Source organism: Cupressus sempervirens, chromosome 7, assembly GCF_028749045.1.
Source record: "Cupressus sempervirens isolate cs-2001-9-10 chromosome 7, ASM2874904v1, whole genome shotgun sequence".
NCBI classification, from domain to species: Eukaryota; Viridiplantae; Streptophyta; class Pinopsida; order Cupressales; family Cupressaceae; genus Cupressus; species Cupressus sempervirens.
In genome coordinates, this window is record NC_143124.1 from 682,833,356 (window position 1) to 682,844,183 (window position 10,828).

General features: G+C 48.3%; 1 non-coding gene and 2 pseudogenes across 1 annotated transcript; all 3 read right to left on the reverse strand.

The window, feature by feature from the left end:
- Positions 1–889: 889 nt before the first annotated feature.
- Positions 890–3,752, reverse strand: LOC149548491 (25S ribosomal RNA; annotated as a pseudogene).
- Positions 3,753–3,976: 224 nt separating this feature from the next.
- Positions 3,977–4,130, reverse strand: LOC149548492 (5.8S ribosomal RNA). Its single transcript, XR_016354991.1, has one exon. It is a non-coding gene; the product is annotated as a 5.8S ribosomal RNA (ribosomal RNA).
- Positions 4,131–4,835: 705 nt separating this feature from the next.
- Positions 4,836–5,741, reverse strand: LOC149548493 (18S ribosomal RNA; annotated as a pseudogene; the record flags this gene model as incomplete).
- Between the last annotated feature and the right edge of the window lie 5,087 nt (positions 5,742–10,828).

Here is a 10,828-nt window from a genome sequence, read left to right on the forward strand (position 1 = left end):
AAACCCCGCTCGCCCGAAATTTGGACTTGGAAGATTTTTCCGCCCTCACAGAAATTACAAACCCAACCCACATGGAAATTACACTTGGAAGACTTTTTTGCACTCGCAAAAATCACAAAACCCCACCCGCGGGGAATTCGGCACTTGGGAGATTTTTTCGCCCTTCCAAAAATCGCAAACCCCACCAGCTTTGAATTTGGGACTCGGGAGATTTTTTCCCCCTCGTGGAAATTTTACAAAACCCCACTCGCCCAAAATTTGGCACTCGAAAGATTTTTCCGCCTTGGCAGAAATTTCTACAAAACCCCTCTCTCTCGCCTGGAATTTGGCACTCGGGAGATTTTTCCGCCCTGGCAGAAACTGCAAACCCCACTCGCCAGGAATTTGGCACCTAGGAGATTTTTATGCCCTCGCAAAAATTGCAAAGCCCACCCACCAGGAATTTGTCACTTGGGATATTTTTTCTCCCTCGCAAAATTTTTCACAAAACCCCACCTGCCCGGAATGTGGCACTTGGAAGATTTTTTCACCCCGGCAGAAATTGCAAAACCCCACCCGCCGGGAATTCGGCACTTGGGAGATTTCTTCGCCCTCGTGGAATTTTTCACAAAACCCTACCCGCTCGAAATTTGGCACCTGGGAGAGTTTTCCTGCCCTCGCAAAAAATTGCAAACCCCACCCGCCCAAAATTTGGCACTTGGAAGATTTTTCCGCACTCTCACAAATTGCAAACCCCACCTGTCGAGAATTTGACACCTGAGAGATTGTTATGAGCTTGCAAGAAAAAACCTTGCAAACCCCACCCCCACCCAGAATTTGGCACTTGGGAGATTTTCTCGCCCTCGCGCAAATTACATACCCCACCCGCCTAAGAGTCAAAAAAGGTTTTACGAATCGAGGCGACAGAGGGCTGAATCTAAGTGGATCGTGGCAGCAAGGCCACTCAGCCACTTACAATACCCCATCACTTATTTAAGTCATCTGCAAAAGATTCTTCTCGCTGACCACTTCAAATTAATATCCAATGTTGCTCCAATGGGCTAGTGCACCGATCAGAGATGACCAATGACACAGGCCCCTGGGAGTGCAAGAACACCCCTACTACGGGTCGCGATGTAGCCGGAGAGAGATATGTGCCGCATCTAGCGTGGATTCTGACTTAGAGGCGTTCAGTCATAATCTGACACACGGTAGCTTTGCGCCACTGGCTTTTCAACCAAGCACGATGACCAAATGTGTGAATCAACAGTTCCTCTCGTACTAAGTTGAATTACTATCACGGCGCGGATCATCAGTAGGGTAAAACTAACCTGTCTCACGACGGTCTAAACCTAGCTCACGTTCCCTATTGGTGGGTGAACAATCCAACACTTGGTGAATTTTGCTTCACAATGATAGGAAGAGCCGACATCGAAGGATCAAAAAGCAACGTCGCTATGAACGCGTGGCTACCACAAGCCAGTTATCCCTATGGTAACTTTTTTGACACCTCTAGCTTCAAATTCCGAAAGTCTAAAGGATCGATAGGCCACGCTTTCACGGTTTGTATTCGTATTGAAAATCAAAATCAAATGAGCTTTTACCCTTTTGTTCCACATGAGATTTCTGTTCTTGTTGAGCTCATCTTAGGACACCTGTGTTATCTTTTAACAGATGTGCTGCCCCAACCAAACTCCCCACCAGACAATGTCTTCCGCCCGGATCGGCACGCCTAGACACATCTTAAGGCCAAAAATAGGGGCATTGCCTCATCTCCACCTCACGAAATAATTAAAATAACGTTAAAAGTAGTGGTATTTCACTTGCACCCAAAAGCTCCCACTTATTCTACACCTCTCAAGTCATTTCACAAAGTCAGACTAGAGTCAAGCTCAACAGGGTCTTCTTTCCCCACTGATTTCGCCAAGCCCATTCCCTTGGCTGTGGTTTCACTAGATAGTAGATAGGGACAGTGGGAATCTCGTTAATCCATTCATGCACATCACTAATTAGATGACGAGGCATTTGGCTACCTTAAGAGAGTAATAGTTACTCCCACTGTTTACCCGTGCTTGATTGAATTTCTTCACTTTGACATTCAGAGAACTAGGAAAAAATCACATTGCATCAGCATCCACAGGGACCATCGCAATGCTTTGTTTTAATTAAAGAGTCAGATTCCCCTTGTCCGTACCAGTTTAGGGCACAGACCCCTAGGCCCAGCCCTCAGAGCATATCCTTTTCGCGAAGTTATGGATCCATTTTGCCGACTTCCCTTACCTACATTGTTCTATTGACCAGAGGCTGTTCACCTTGGAGACCTGATGTAGTTATGAGTATGACCATGCATGAATGGTACTCGGTCCTCTAGATTTTCAAGGGTCGCTGAAGGCGCACCGGACACCGTGGGACGTGCGGTGCTCTTCCAGCCGTTGGACCCTATCTCTGGTTGAACCGATTTCAGGGTGGGCAGGCTATTAAAAAGAAAAGATAACTCTTCCCAGGGCCCCTGCCGATGTCTCCAGATTTCCTAACGTTGTCGTCCACCGCCATGTCCCGGTTCAAGAATATTAACCCGATTCCCTTTCGATGATCACACAAAGTGAGCACTTGAAATAAGGTTTCCCCATCTCTTAGGATCGACTAACTCATGTCCAAGTGTTGTTCACATGGAACCTTTCCCCACGTCAGTCTTCAAAGTTCTCATTTGAATATTTGCTACTACCACCAAGATCTGCACCGGGGGCCGGTCCACCCAAGCTCACGCCCAAGGTTTTGCAACAACCCCCGTATCCTCCTACTCATCGGAGCCTGGCAGTTGCCCCGGTGGCCGAGTTTGATTAGTCTTTCGCCCCTATACCCAAGTCAGATGAACAATTTGCACGTCAGTATCGCTGCAGGCCTCCACCAGAGTTTCCTCTGGTTCGCCCTACTCAGACATAGTTCACCATCTTTCGGGCCCCAATAGGTGTGCTCGCACTCAAACCCTACACCAAAGATCAGGGTTGATCGGCGGTGCACCCCCCGAGAGGGGATCTCGCCAGTCAGCTTCCTTGTGCCTCGTGAGTTTTCCCAACCTGCCAACTCGCACACATGTTAGACTCCTTGGTCCGTGTTTCAAGACGGGTTGCATGGAAAGCCCGCTGGACAGTGCCACGAGCGCACAGGTGCCTGAGAGCCCACCATAAAGGCGTGTGCTTTGCTCCTCGATAGCCACAACAGAAGTAGTTGTGCGACCAGAAGGTCACGCTTGTGCCACTATGACAGCCCGTGCTGGCACATCCCTCAAACTAAGTGGCAGACTGGCTCACACTGTTTCACATCTGACCGGGGCACATCGCCGACCTCCATCCGCTTCCCTCTTGGCAATTTAAAGCACTCTTTAACTCTCTTTTCAAATTCCTTTTCATCTTTCCCTCGTAGTACTTGTTCGCTATCGGTCTCTCGCCCGTATTTAGCCTTGGACGGAATTTACCACCCCATTAGGGCTGCATTTCCAAATAACCCAACTCGCCGACAGCGCCTCGTGGTGCAACAGGGTCCACGCCCAACAGGGCTCTCACCCTCTCTGACGCCCGCTTCCAGGGGACTTGGACCTAGTCCGTCACTGAGGACGCTTCTACAGACTACAATTTGATAGGCGCGGTCATCGATTTTCAAGCTGGGCTCTTCCCGGTTCGCTCATCGTTACTAGGGGAATCCTGGTAAGTTTCTTTTCCTCTGCTTATTGACATGCTTAAACTCAACGTGTACTCACACCTAACTTGGGGATGTGGTAGAGATGCAGCAATGCCTACACTGCGGTGGGCCGCTGAGCCTAGAATAAAGTCCCTCGCGAGGAATCATTCGATTGGTGCAAATGAACGCCGGCCTTTGTGAGCCACCGTTCGTCATGATGGATCAACGAACCTCGTGCTCATTTCAGCCGATCGTGCACCACTTGCGAACACAAATGGTCATGTCTGCTCCTCGCTGGGGAGGGCCAAATTTTGTAGTGTGACGCCCAAGAAGACGTGCCCTTGGCCGAGGCCTCGGGCGCAACTTGCATTCAAAGACTTGGTGATTCACGGGATTCTGCAAATCACACTAAGTATCACATTTCGCTACATTCTTCATCATGGCGAGAGCTAAGATATTCGTTGCCGAGAGTCATGATTTTGTTTTGTTTTTGTCTTTTGGCGACCCAAGCGTGCAATGCGCTGGCTCGCGCTTTGTTCTTTGGATTTCTAAGGTGCGCGATGCACCCGTGTGTTGGGTGTTGACACATCCCAAACCCCGAGCACCCAATGGGTGCGATGAGGAGCGCTGTGGTGTGTCCTTGCCCCATCACCTTGCAAAGGTGGGAGGCAATGCATGGGAGAGCCATCTTAGTGGATGGGGCCCCTGCTCCGCAAATTATGCGAGTGCACCCATCACAAACACAGAATGCTCCAAGTAATGAGTCAACACACCTGGGCAAGGCAATGTGGGGTTGCGGCAGTCCCGACTTGCTGACGTCGAAACGACGGATCCCTGGTACAGTGCCGCGCACGCGATCGGACCATGAAATCCCAACGGGGGATGAGGCCCAGACCCCCTCTGAACTACAACTAAGAAAAGACCTCTCACTCCAACGTGGACGCCATTTGAAGGCACCAATCCTAATCCATATTGCATCCGAGTCTCTTCTTCACCCCGTGGGGAATCCATGCTTTCGATCACGGGCATTCGATGTGACCCTCGACCTCAACGGTGTTGGACCATAGCTTGGACATCCAGAACATCGCTACATGGCCGAGTGTCCGCATGTCGTCAAGATTTTGGGGGTGGGGAGGAGGACAGCTCCATCCCCTACACAATTCAGGGTCTTGAACCGACAATGATCCTACTGCAGGTTCACCTACGGTAACCTTGTTACGACTTCTCCTTCCTCTAAAAGATAAGGTTTAGTGAACTTCTCGCGACATCGCTGACAAGAACTGCCATCATCACCGTGATTTGAATAATTCACCGGATCATTCAATCGATAGGAGTGATGGACGATGTGTACAAAGGGCAGGGACATAGTCAACGCGAGCTGATGACTTGCACTTACTAGGAATTCCTCGTTGAAGATCAATAATTGCAATGGTCTATCCTCATCACGATGCAATTTGGCAATATTTCCCAGAACTTTCGAGCTAGGGAGAGAAACTCATTGGTTGCATCAGTGTAGCGTGCGTGCGGCCTAGAACATCTAAGGGCATCATAGACCTGTTATTGCCTCAAACTTCCATGGCCTAGGAGGCCATATTCCCTCTAAGAAGCTGGCCATGAAGGGTAACCTCCGCATAGCTAGTTAGCAGGCTGAGGTCTCGTTCGTTAATGGAATTAACCAGACAAATCACTCCACCAACTAGGAAGGGCCATGCACCACCACCCATAGAATCAAGAAAGAGCTCTCAATCTGTCAATCCTTACTATGTCTGGACCTGGTAAGTTTCCCCGTGTTGAGTCAAATTAAGCCGCAGGCTCCACTCCTGGAGGTGCCCTTCTGTCAATTCCTTTAAGTTTCAGCCTTGCGACCATACTCCCCCCGGAACCCAAACACTCTGATTTCTTAGAAGGTGCACGTATTAGCTCTAGAATTACTACGGTTATCTGAGTAGCAAAGTACCATCAAAGAAACTATAATTGATTTAATGAGCCATCCGCAGTTTCACAGTCTCAAATAGTTCATACTTAGACATGCATGGCTTAATCTTTGAGACAAGCATATGACTACTGGCAAGATCGACCAGGTAGCTTCTATCAACGAGGGGACCCCCAAGACCTACTACAGCCAAGGGATGCCCACCGTGATGGGAAACCAAAATTTGCATTCGCTCCGTCATGCATCCAAACATAATCCGCTGCATAAGCAACAAGAATGATGTTCACAGCACATGCAGGTCTCACAACGCTCAAAGATTTCACACAAGAGGAAAATGTCCCATCGTTGACCAGAGGGCCGAATAGGGAGCCTCGGTTCACAAGCACCTGGGAAGAACATCCCGTACGAAACCCTTTACCCTCGAACTCGCTGTCGCCACTACTTGGAAAGAAGCCTCGTGTCTATACGAGATGTACTGTGCATGTAGCCACCTCAATTGTAAGGCCACTTAGAGACATCCATTTCCTAGGCATATGCCTCCTATACGCTTGTTGAGGTGCACCCGCATAGACAAAATCCTTCTCGATCGCAACAAACATTTTCCCATGACGAAGAGCTGGTTGCCGAAGTGCCAACGGAGACCATTGTGCTGAAGGGTGAAGAGCCGTGAGAGTCAAAAACATGGCTGGTTATGCGATTGGCGGGGGCATCGCTATGCACGCGACCACCTCAATTATAAGGCCGCTCAAGGGCATCGTGTATAACACCCCCTCCGCACATTTATAGGTGATGAGAGCTCGCCCACATACATAGACATTTCTAACCTCTGGAAAATATCTCCTTCCCCACTACAGCCTCGCTAACTGTTCCCCGTGACACGTGATCTACTAGCGCAGGTACAGAAAATTTTCTACGGGTGAACACTCACACTAGCATTGTTGGACAAGCTTCAATCTCATGCACATGCACATACCGAAGAACTGCACCGTGAGGGAACCATCCACGAGCACCCACATCTCGGCAAAAAGCATTCGTGCGATTTCTTCCCCTAGACAGACACGTTGGGCCTGCACTTGTTGGAGCATTGCAAAGACGAGTACTCTGGTTCACAAGAGCCTAAGAAGAACATCTCGTACAAAACTCGTTCCCAAAAAATGCTCGAATGACAAATGCTCATAGTAGAGTCATAATGCAAAGATGTACACCGCGCAGGCGACCGAGTAAGGACACTCAGAGACATCCATTTCCCAGGCATATGCCCCCTACACACTTTTTTGTGCACCCCATACAAATGGCCATACTTTGACAAGCCCTTCTAGAATTTTGCATCTGAAGAGAGATGAAACACGTTGGGCTTTTTTTCCACACAATGCAAACACCGAACACTCTCTTTAGGGGGGAGCTGAAGAAGAGTATCTCTCGCAGAACTCATGAGCCATAGCCGTTCGAATCGCATAGGGTAGGATAGGGCATGGAGAGTTTCTACATCCAAACAAAAATTATCGGTAATACTCTACGCTTCTACTGGCCCGGACCACAAAGGCTGTCACGACAGTGCCATGCACTTCTATAGGATGAGATAGTGAAGAGGCGAGCACACACCGAGAACAAACTAGCGAATAAATTATGCGAAAACCAAACCTTTCACTGGCCCCCCTCTCAATCCCAAGGCTCTACCGATCGGCAAAAACTTAGGGTGGAGAGTGGACCCTTGATGAAATTAGGGACGTCGAGCAATGCACCTGTGCAACCATCTCTTTCCTTCTTGCCGTCCGGGTAGGATAAAAATGCAATGATAGAACGTGCCAATGAGACGAAGGCCTTGGCTAAAAGATACAACTCCATAAACACTCAGCAACAAGCGCATCTTAGAATCGAACACCAAATGTGCAGTGTGTTGCAAGCCATGCAAACACCTACATATAGGGTATATCCAACAAAACAAAGTGACAAGTACTTCCCACAAGCTCTCCCATTGTGATTACAAAATGGGATATACTCACTGCCAGAGATTAATGACCATCATTACCATCGCGGAATAGATACAAGCACATCAAGCTTCATCCGATCAACTGGATGAATTTCACCTTTAAGGGGCCCAATCCAAAAGTTCTAGAGGTCATCTCCTGGAACTCTCAAGAACAAGGCCCATCTTACATGCAAACTCTTCTACTGCGCAAACATAGGTTGCAATTAAAGAGAAATTGCAAGGCCGTCACAATGGCCCGAGGCCAATGCTCCGACCAAGTCAATTTTCTCTTGCAATCACCATGCTGCCGTTCATAGAGAGATCTCCCCATTCACTTGTGACGCGAAGCACAATCCAAGTGCTAGACACGAGCTCGCCCTTGAAAAGCCACTTTCCAAGGCATCCCTCGATGACACATTGGAATGACAACTGCTATCGTACCATTCCCAATGTTGAGCCGATTGAGTTGGCACAGAGGCGACCTTGGGGAGCTCCTGCGTAGCAATCGGGATGTGCTTTTGTACCCATCTCTTATAAAGACCAATGTTAGCTGTGAACAAATTTAGAATCCAAGGGCTCGCATCCATTGATATTGTTAGCACTTGGTCTCTATACAAAGGCCATGAAGAGTTTCCGAGAAGAGAAGCCCCCCCTCCTCACTCGCACAAACATCCCAAATTCTAGACACAAGCTCCTGCCCTTAGCATTGCTCTCCAGATCACCGCTATCGAACAACTCCCAAAATTGTGGCAATTGAGTGAGAAAGAAGAGCAACTTTGGGGAGAGGTGCATAGCAAACAGGCTGCTCCTTCATTCCGCTCTTATATAGAGATCCGATGTCGCTGATTTCATTTGGAATCTGAGGCTACATTCGTCCTTGCCCACACGAGCAATGGCTCTTCTGATTGAATGGCCACGGGGAGCTTCTGATAACAAAGGCTCCCTTGTCACTCGTGATGCATAGCCCAACTGCTAGATGATGACTTGACCTTCAGATCGCTACCCAGGCAACCACCATAATGGCACCATTGGAACGATAACCGCTGCTGAACCATTCCAAAAAATTTGTGCCAAAGAAGTTATTGCGAAGAGAATGAATCTGGGGAGAGAGCACTCGCATAGCAAAATTAGGATGGCTTCACGACCCTTCCAATAGAAACGATGCTGGTGCCAATATTCTAAATGTGAATAACATGTCTTTCTCGAACACCAGCACCGATTCTATTGGGGAGGGTCACCGAGAGCTTTTGTTATCAAAGCCTCCCATTGTAGTTGCGATCGGCATGAAAAAATTTTTGCTAGAGCACCAAGCACCCACCTCATGGCTAGAGACAAGGGCTCGCCATTAGATCAACTTCGAAATCACAGAATAGACGCGGTGTAGAATGGCAACCACTGCCAAGTCTCTTCTGTAATTGTGTTAGTCGAGTGATTGGAGAAGGTGATCTAAGAGAGGGTCCAAGAATAGGTATTCGTTGGGGGATTCACGTCGATGGCATAAATTTATGCAATAATCGAGCAACACCGGATGGAGGCGCTAGTCGAGGGCTCCCATTTTAGATTGAGTTTTGAAATCACCAAGAAGACGCGGTGAGGGCTGGCAACTGCTGCCAAACCTTTTTTTGAAATTGCACCAGCTGAGTGACAAGAAAACATGATCTAAAGGAGAGTCCAGGAATAGCACCCTCGAGGGTGGTTTTCATGCCCCTCTAATTGATTCAACATCGGCATCCACCGTTTCAAAATCTGACATATCCATCCGCCCTGACAGCGGCATTGAATCAATGAGGGGGGCACGGGAGAGGCTCACGGAAACCACCTCTCCCATTGTAGCCATGATAGGCACACAAAAAATTTTGCTAGAGCGCCAAAGAACCTACCTCATGGCTATAGACAAGGGCTCGCCATTAGATCAACTTTGAAATCGCAGAACAGACGCGGTGTAGAATGGCAACCGCTGCCAAGTCTCTTCTGTAATTGCATCGGTCGAGTGATTGAAGATGGTGATCTAAGAGAGGGTCCAAGCATAGGCATTCATTGGGGGATTCACGCTGATGGAATAAATTTATGGAACACCTGAGCAACACCGAATGGAGGTGCCAGACGAGGGATCTTGTTTTAGATCAGGTTTTAAAATCACCAAGTAGACGCGGTGAGGGCTGGCAACCGCTGCCAAACCTTTTTTCGAAATTGCACATGCTGAGTGACAAGAAAACATGATCTAAAGGAGAGTCTAGGTATAGCACCCACGAAGGTGGGCTTCATGCTCCTCTAATTGATTCAACGTCAGCGTCCAGCATTTCAAAATTTGACATATCCATCCGCCCTGACAGTGGCGTTGAATCAATGAGGGGGGCACGAGAGAGGCTCGCGGAAACCACCTCTCTCATTATAGCCATGATAGGCATGCAAATTTTTTTACTAAAGTGCCAAGCCCCCACCTCATGGCTATAGACAAGGGCTCACCATTAGATCAACTTTGAAATTGCAGAACAGACGCGGCGTAGAATGGCAACCGCTGCCAAGTCTCTTCCGTAATTGCGTCGGTCGAGTGATCAAAGAAGGTGATCTAAGAGAGGGTCCAAGCGTAGGAATTCGTTGGGGGATTTGCACTGATGGGATAAATTTATGCAATACCCGAGCAATGCCAGACGAAGGTGCTAGACAAGGGCTCCCATTTTAGATCAAGTTTTAAAATCACCAAGTAGACGCGGTGAGGGCTGGCAACCGCTGCCAAACCTTTTATCGAAATTGTGCCAGCTGAGTGACAAGAAAACATGATCTAAAGGAGAGTCCAAGAATAGCACCCTTGAGGGTGGGCTTCATGCCCCTCTAATTGATTCAACGTCGGCTACCACCATTTCAAAATCTGACATATCCATCTGCCCTGATAGTGGCGTTGAATCAATGAGGGGGGCACGGGAGAGGCTCACGAAAACCACCTCTCCCATTGTAGCCGTGATAAGCATGAAATTTTTTTTGCTAGAGCACCAAACACCCACCTCATGGCTATAGAAAAGGGCTCACCATTAGATCAGCTTCGAAATCGTAGAATAGATGCAGTGTAGAATGGCAACCGCTGCCAAGTCTCTTCCATAATTGCGTTGGTCGAGTGATCGAAGAAGGTGATCTAAGAGAGGGTCCAAGTGTAGGCATTCATTTGGGGATTCAAGACAATGGCATAAATTTATGCAGCACCTGAGCAACACCGGACAAAGGTGCTAGACGAGGGCTCCTATTTTAGAACAAGTTTTAAAATCACCAGGTAG